The following is a 7,972-nucleotide window of genomic DNA, read 5'->3' on the forward strand; positions in this document are numbered from 1 at the left end:
GGACAGCTCGTACTTGGTTAAAGAGCTTGCCGGCTAACTCCGTCGGGTCATGGGTTGAGTTAAAAAACCGGTTTATCCAGAATTTTAAGGATACTTGTAAGAAGCCTATGTCGATTGTGGACCTGGCCGCTTGTGTTCAAGAGGATGGGGAGTCTACAACCCATTGGGTCAAACGAGTCTCAGCTATTCTGCATTCGTCAGACCGCATCAATGCGGATATAGCAGTTTTGATGTTGGAAGGCAATTGCCGGTTTATGCCATTAAAACTGAAGTTGGGAAGGCTCAAACATCACTGCAATGACATGTCAACCCTTATGTCTGCTTTGGTGAAATATGCCGATTTAGATAGTACCAAAGACCCTGAGTCTGAGGATGACAAAACGGGGAAGGGGAAGAAGAACGGCAATGCCAAAGGCCAGCAGCACAACCCAATAGGTCATGGGAACAATGGTAAGCGCAAGGCAAACAATAGTTTGGACTTTGTGGCTAATACCAACGCTCAGGATAATGGCCAGCATTGTAAGGGCAAGCCGCCCTAGAGGGGCAGAGGATCAGGCCCCAATCTGGAGCGCCTGTTAAATCAACCTTGTCCAAAGCATGGATCGAAGGAGAAGCCAGCTTCGCATCTTTGGAAGGATTGCTTCATCATGCGAGAGTTCAAAAATTCCAATATGTTCCAATACGACAATGGCCCGCCCGACAGTTCAGGAGGCGGTTTTCATGGGCCGGGTTATGGAGGCGGCAGCTCCGGTTCAGGATTCCAAGGCCATCAGACCGGACATGGCAATCAGGGAGGTTATAACCATCAGGGGAATCAGCAGCAGCAGTCGGGTTATCAGAGCAATCCGAAATAGTTGCTTAGTGGGCAGTATTATGTCTTCACTACTAGCTTGTGTAAGCGTGATCAGAAGCTTCGCAAAAGGGCCGTGAACTCTGTTGAACCGGCAGTGCCTCAGTATTTGCGCTAGTTTGAACAACCAATTTTATGGAGTCCAGAGGATCACCCACCCCGGGTTGATAATCCGTGTCATCTGGGCTTAGTGGTGGCACCTCAAGTTGGGGGGTATAAGTTTACCAAGGTGCTTATGGAGGGGGGAAGTAGAATCAATATCCTTTACTATGATACCCTCCGTCGTATGGGATTGACAAATAATAATCTTAAACCGTCGAACACCATTTTTCATGGTGTGGTGCCTGGTAAATCAGCGTATCCAGTGGGCAAGATAGCCCTAGAGGTGGCTTTTGGAGATGATCATGATTCAAGGTCAGAAACGTGGACTTTTGAGGTGGTGAAAATCAAGAGTCCGTATCATGACCTGTTCAGACGACCGGCTTATGCCAAGTTCATGGCGAGGTCGTGTTATGTTTATCTACAACTTAAGATGCCGGGTCATAAGGGGACCATCACAGTACATGGGAGGAGGAAGATTGCTTTGGAATGTGAAGAGGGTGATGCGGCTTATGCTGAGTCGGTTTGTGCCACCGAGGAGCTAAAGTTTTATAAAGACAATGTTGATCTGGCAGACACGACTTCTTTAAAAAACCAACTACGGAGCATGATCTGGCGTTGAAGTTTAAATCGGCTACAGACACTAAGATGGTTGGTTTTCTTCCTGGCGATTCATCTAAGCAGTTCAGCATCAGCGCTAACCTGGATCCCAAATAGGAAAGCACGCTCATCGAGTTCATCCGTGAGAACCGGGACATCTTTGCATGGAAGCCTTCTAACATGCCAGGTGTACTGAGGGAACTCGCTGAGCACACACTTAACATAAATCCTAACTTTAAACTGGTCAGGCAGTTTCTCCGCTGCTTCAATGAAGAAAGGCGTAAGGCTATTGGTGAGGAGGTAGCTCGGCTGTTGGCCGCAGGATTTATCGTGGAGGTCATTCACCTGGAGTGGCTGGCTAATCCGGTGCTGGTTCTTAAGAAAAATGGCGCTTGGCGTATGTGTGTGGACTACACAGACTTGAACAAGGCTTGTCCAGCTGATCCCTTTGCCCTCCCTCGTATTGATCAGATTATTGATGCTACGACGGGTTGTGACCGTTTGTGTTTTCTGGATGCTTATTCTGGTTATCATCATATCAAAATGGCAATTAAGGACCAGGAGAAGACATCTTTCATAAATCCTTTTGGTGCCTTCTGCTATGTATCTATGCCCTTTGGGCTCAACAGTGCCCAGGCGACGTATCAGCGTTGTGTTCAGAATTGTCTTCATAAGCAGACTGGGCGCAATGTTCATGCATCTGTGGATGATATTGTGGTGAAATCTAGGAAATTGGAAACATTGATAGATGACTTGAAGGAAACCATTAATAACCTCCGGGTTTATAAGATGATGCTTAATCCAGACAAATGTGTCTTTGGTGTTCCGGCAGGCAAGCTCTTGTGTTTTCTGGTGTCTAACAGGGGCATTGAGGCTAATACGGAGAAGATCACAGCTATCACTTCTCTGGATAAACCAGCATGTATCAATGACGTTCAGTGTCTGGCGGGCCGGATTGCGGCTTTGAGCCGGTTTATCAGTCATCTTGGGGAGAAGGCTATACCTTTATACCAGATGTTAAAGAAAATAGATGACTTTGTCTGGAGCGACGTGGCTGATAAAGCGTTTGAGTATTTGAAGAGATAGTTAGCTGAACCGCCAGTCCTTGCGGCTCTGGTTGATAAAGAGCCCTTATTGCTATATGTGGCTGCTAATGCCCGGGCTGTTAGTCTGGCTATTGTTGTGGAGCGCAAGGAGGCTGGAAAGGAATATCCGGTTCAACGGCCGGTTTATTACATCAGTGAGGTGCTTATTGAATCAAACCAGAGGTACCCACATTGGCAGAAGTTGGTGTATGGAGTTTTCATGGCAAGCCGGAAGCTCAAACATTATTTTCAAGGTCATCCTATCACAGTGGTTAGTTCATCCCCTCTGGGAGATATCATCCAAAACAGAGAGGCGACTGGCCGGATTGCCAAGTGGACTATTGAGCTTGGACCTCACGGGCTCAAATATACACCTCGCATAGCGATCAAATCTCAAGCACTCATGGACTTCATCAATGATTGGACAGAGTTGCAGGCACCAGAGGAAAAGCCAGACAACACTTATTGGACCATTCATTTTGATGGGTCCAGGCAATTGGAGGGCTCGGGGGCTGGAGTCATATTAACTTCCCCACAAGGTGACAAGTTTTGTTATGTTCTCAGCTTAATGTTCCCTTGTACTAACAATGCAGCTGAGTATGAGGCGTTACTCCACGGTCTGCGGATGGCTAAGGAGATGAACTTAAGCCGGTTTAAGTGCTTTGGTAACTCAGACCTGGTGGCTCAGTAGGTATCTGGCACTTGGGATTCTAAGGATCCACTCATGGCTGCATATCGACGGGAGGTGGACATAGTGGCTGGTCATTTCAAAGGTTATCAAGTTGACCACATAGACCAGCGAAAGAATGAAGCGACGGATGCCTTAAGTCGTCTAGGCTCTCAGCGTAAACCGGTGCCACATAATGTCTTCCTCGACGTACTTCATAATCCGTCGATCAAGATACTCATAGAGGAGGAGTTGGTTATTCCTGACCCGGAGGCCCAGTTGGTGGCGGCTTTGCATGTTATAGCGGATCGGACAGTCCCGTACCTTGCTTACATGAACCGTGGCGAGTTACCGGAGGATGAAACCTTCGCCCGACAGATAATCCGGCGATCCAAGTCAATGACCATTATCAATGGGGAGTTACATCATTACAGCGTGACAAGGGCGATTCAGCATTGTGTGTCTCCTCAAGAAGGTTGTGAGATTTTGCGTGAGATACACGAAGGAGATTGTGGTCACCACGCCGGTTCAAAGTCCTTGGTGGCTAAGGCTGTTCTTCATGGCTTCTATTGGTTGACGGCTCATGCTGATGCTGAGGATTTAGTAAAAAGGTGTGACGGTTGTCAGAAATTTACACGCCGCACTCATGTTCCGGCTCAAGAGTTGAGAATGATTCCAATTACTTGGCCGTTTGCAACTTGGGGGCTAGATATGGTTGGACCCTTTAAGAGGTCTAAGGACAAAAAGACCCACCTTTTGGTGGCGGTTGATAAGTTTACCAAGTGGGTAGAGGCAGAGCCAGTCAGTAAGTGTGATGCAGCCACGGCGGTCCAATTCATCAAAAAGGTGATATTCCGGTTTGGTTTTCCACATAGCATTATAACTGATAATGGTATTAATCTGTCCAAGGGTGATATGGAGGAATTTTGTCAACGTGAGCACATCCGGCTTGATGTAGCGTCAGTGGCTCACCCCCAGTCTAATGGTCAAGCAGAGACGGCAAATCAAGAAATTTTGAGAGGTATTAAACCCTGACTTCTGGTTCCTTTAAAGCGGACGCCGGGTTGTTGGGTGGAGGAGTTACCTTCCGTGTAATGGAGTATCAACACCACACCAAACAGATCTACGGGTTACACGCCTTTCTTCATGGTTTACGGAGCAGAGGCGGTTCTCCCTAGTGACATCCATCATGACTCACCCCATGTGGCGGCTTACATTGAAGCTGAAAATGAGAAGGCACGTCAGGACTCACTGGATCTGTTAGATGAGGAGCGTGATCTCGCAACGGCGCGGTCGGCGATTTACCAACAAGATCTCCGACGTTATCACAACCGTCGGGTTAAGACCAGAACTTTTCAAGAAGGCGATCTGGTGCTCCGGCTCATCCAGAATCAAACTGATATGCACAAGTTATCCCCACCTTGGGAAGGACCTTTTTTGGTCAGCAAAAACCTGCACAACGGGTCATACTACCTTATCGATGTTCGAGAGCACAAAGACTCACGCAAATCGGAGGAGGAGACCCAGCGGCCATGGAATATAGCTCTCCTTAGGCCTTACTATACTTGAGCCACATACTCTTCTTATGTACATACTATTGACAATGTGTATATTATATAATAAACCGGATCCTCAGCTAAAGCGGGGTCTCTGTTCTTTTTTACATCATGTGTGGTTCCATGGGGGCTTCTATTTACAAAGCGGAGTTCTATTAACCCGGCCTATAAAGCCACACAGATATAAAGGAAATCACTAGGGGGCTTGGTCGTATTTTAACCATAGCTACACCTCTTGATCGGCTTAAGACCAAAAAGGGAAATCAGTAGGGGCTTGGTTGTATTTACACCATAGCTACACCTTTTGATAGGCTTAAAGCCAAAAGGAAATTATGTGAAACCAAAGAGAGTCTGTTGCATAAAGCACAACTCAAACATCGGTAACCACTAAGCATAGCTCAAATATTACTTGGGGTCTCCTTGCTTCTCAAAGAACAACGAGCTTGCACCCTTGTAATAGGCTATCAATCCAGGCTTGGATGCCAGGTGTATTCACCTAAAACCCCGGGTTATCCTGCCTTTTTTAAGTAAGCCACTCCATCCAGGTAAACCTGGTGTGACCCATCGAACGTTTGACAAGTCAATCTCATAGACACTGAACTTGTCAAAGTTAAATGGTGATTGGTTAAAGATTGAGGTCCATCTTAAAAGGCTTTGAAAAATGGTTTAACTCAGCAGCCTGGCAGCCCATGAAAAGCCTCGATTTAGGGCCTGGCAGCCCATGAAAAGCCTTGCATATTTCTTTTGGATTTGCTGTTTTTAAATATCTTTTGATAAGGGATTTATGAATACTTTCTAATAAACTGGTGTTTATTACATGGCTTTCAACACTCAGTTGTCAGTACATGATCAGTTCTAAACCGGTAGTAAGTTACTCCGGTCTGGTTTTGACTAGAGGTCACCAGCATTATACGAACAAACCGGTGGTTATCATAACCCGGTATGGTTTTTTATGAACTGGCAAGAAGGAAAGGAGTCATCAATACTCCAGATTGCTGTTTTCACCCTTATTATACCAACAATTGGTCAACCAACGAGATATATCACAGGTATCATCTATTTTATATCTAGTTATTACAATCTTGGTTATCCATCCAAGTTATGTATATATTTTTTGGGCATCATGACTCGTCCAGTGGTAAACCACTAGGACACTTTCAAGTTCTTATATGCAGGAACAAGTTAAATAAAAGCCATAATGGACTATGCATATAATAGATACCAAAGGCATGGCAAGGTCACAGTGTCAAGTGAAACAAACATGCTCGATGGCATGACAGATAAAGTGTTCACGCTATCCTATTACAAGGCGCTTTAAACAGCCCAAATTGAATAATTGTTTTAATAGGAGTGGCAGAGTGCAACTGATAAACCGGCCTCCGGTTTATGATTCCTCATCTGGATGACTTGACGACTGAGGGTCATCTTGAGCGGTCTCATTCTCCTCATCCCTACCGAGTCGCTGGAAATCAATCGTTGACCAATTGATTCCAGTTAAGGCTTGAAAAATGGCTTCTTCATGAATAAGGTTGGAAGGGTCAATGTCAGGGGCATAAGTATGCTTACAAATCGATGGAACAAGATCTTCTATGTGATGAAGCGGCGCAGGCTATCTTTTCCCCTCAACATTGATAACCCACAAGTATAGGGGATCGCAACAACTTTCAAGGGTAGAGTATTCAACCCAAATTTATTGATTCGACACAAGGGGAGCCAAAGAATATTCTCAAGTATTAGCAGCTGAGTTGTCAATTCAACGACACCTAGAAACTTAGTATCTGCAGCAAAGTGTTTAGTAGCAAAGTAGTATGATAGTGGTGGTAGCGGCAACAAAAGTAAAGACAACAAAAGTAATATTTTTGGTATTTTGTAGTGATTGTAACAGTAGCAGTGGGAAAGTAAATAAGCGTAAACCAGTATATGGAAAACTCGTAGGCACCGGATCAGCGATGGATAATTATGCCGGATGCGGTTCATCATGTAACAGTCATAACATAGGGTGACACAGAACTAGCTCCAATTCATCAATGTAATGTAGGCATGTATTCCATATATAGTCATATGTGCTTATGGAAAAGAACTTGCATGACATCTTTTGTCCTACCCTCCTGTGGCAGCGGGGTCCTATTGGAACCTAAGGGATATTAAGGCCTCCTTTTGATAGAGAACCGGAACAAAGCATTAGCACATAGTGAACACAAGAACTCCTCAAACTATGGTCATCACCGGGAGTGGTCCCGATTATTGTCACTTCGGGGTTGCTAGATCATAACACATAGTAGGTGACTATAGACTTGCAAGATAGGATCAAGAACTCACATATATTCATGAAAACATAATAGATTCAGATCTGAAATCATGGCACTCGGGCCCTAGTGACAAGCATTAAGCATAGCAAAGTCATAGCAACATCAATCTCAGAACATAATGGATACTAGGGATCAAACCCTAACAAAACTAACTCGATTACATGATAAATCTCATCCAACCAATCACCGTCCAGCAAGCCTACGATGGAATTACTCATGCACGGTGGTGAGCATCATGAAATTGGTGATGGAGGATGGTTGATGATGACGACGGCGACGAATTCCCCTCTCCGGAGCCCCGAACGGACTCCAGATCAGCCCTCCCGAGAGGTTCTAGGGCTTCGCGGCGGCTCCGTATCGTAAAACGCGATGATTTCTTCTCTCCTATTTTTTGCTCTCCGAAAGCAAATATATAGAGTTGGAGTTGGCATCGGAGGGTCTCCAGGGGGCCCACGAGGTAGGGGGCGCGCCCTAGGGGGGGCGCCCCCCACCCTCGTGAGAAAGGTGTGGGCCCCCTGGTCTTCATATTTGGTGAGGATTTTTTATTATTTTCTCTAAGACCTCCCGTGGAGTTTCAGGTCATTCCGAGAATATTTGTTTTCTGCACATAAAACAACACCATGGTAATTCTACTGAAAACAGCGTCAGTCCGGGTTAGTTCCATTCAAATCATACAAGATAGAGTCGAAAACAAGGGCAAAAGTGTTTGGAAAAGTAGATACGACGGAGACGTATCAAACATCATAAACCGTTTGATAATGAGATAGATCTGTGTCATCCGCCAATTTGCTCGCTATAGGTCGCAT

Source organism: Triticum aestivum, chromosome 7A (assembly GCF_018294505.1).
Source record: "Triticum aestivum cultivar Chinese Spring chromosome 7A, IWGSC CS RefSeq v2.1, whole genome shotgun sequence".
NCBI lineage: Eukaryota > Viridiplantae > Streptophyta > Magnoliopsida > Poales > Poaceae > Triticum > Triticum aestivum.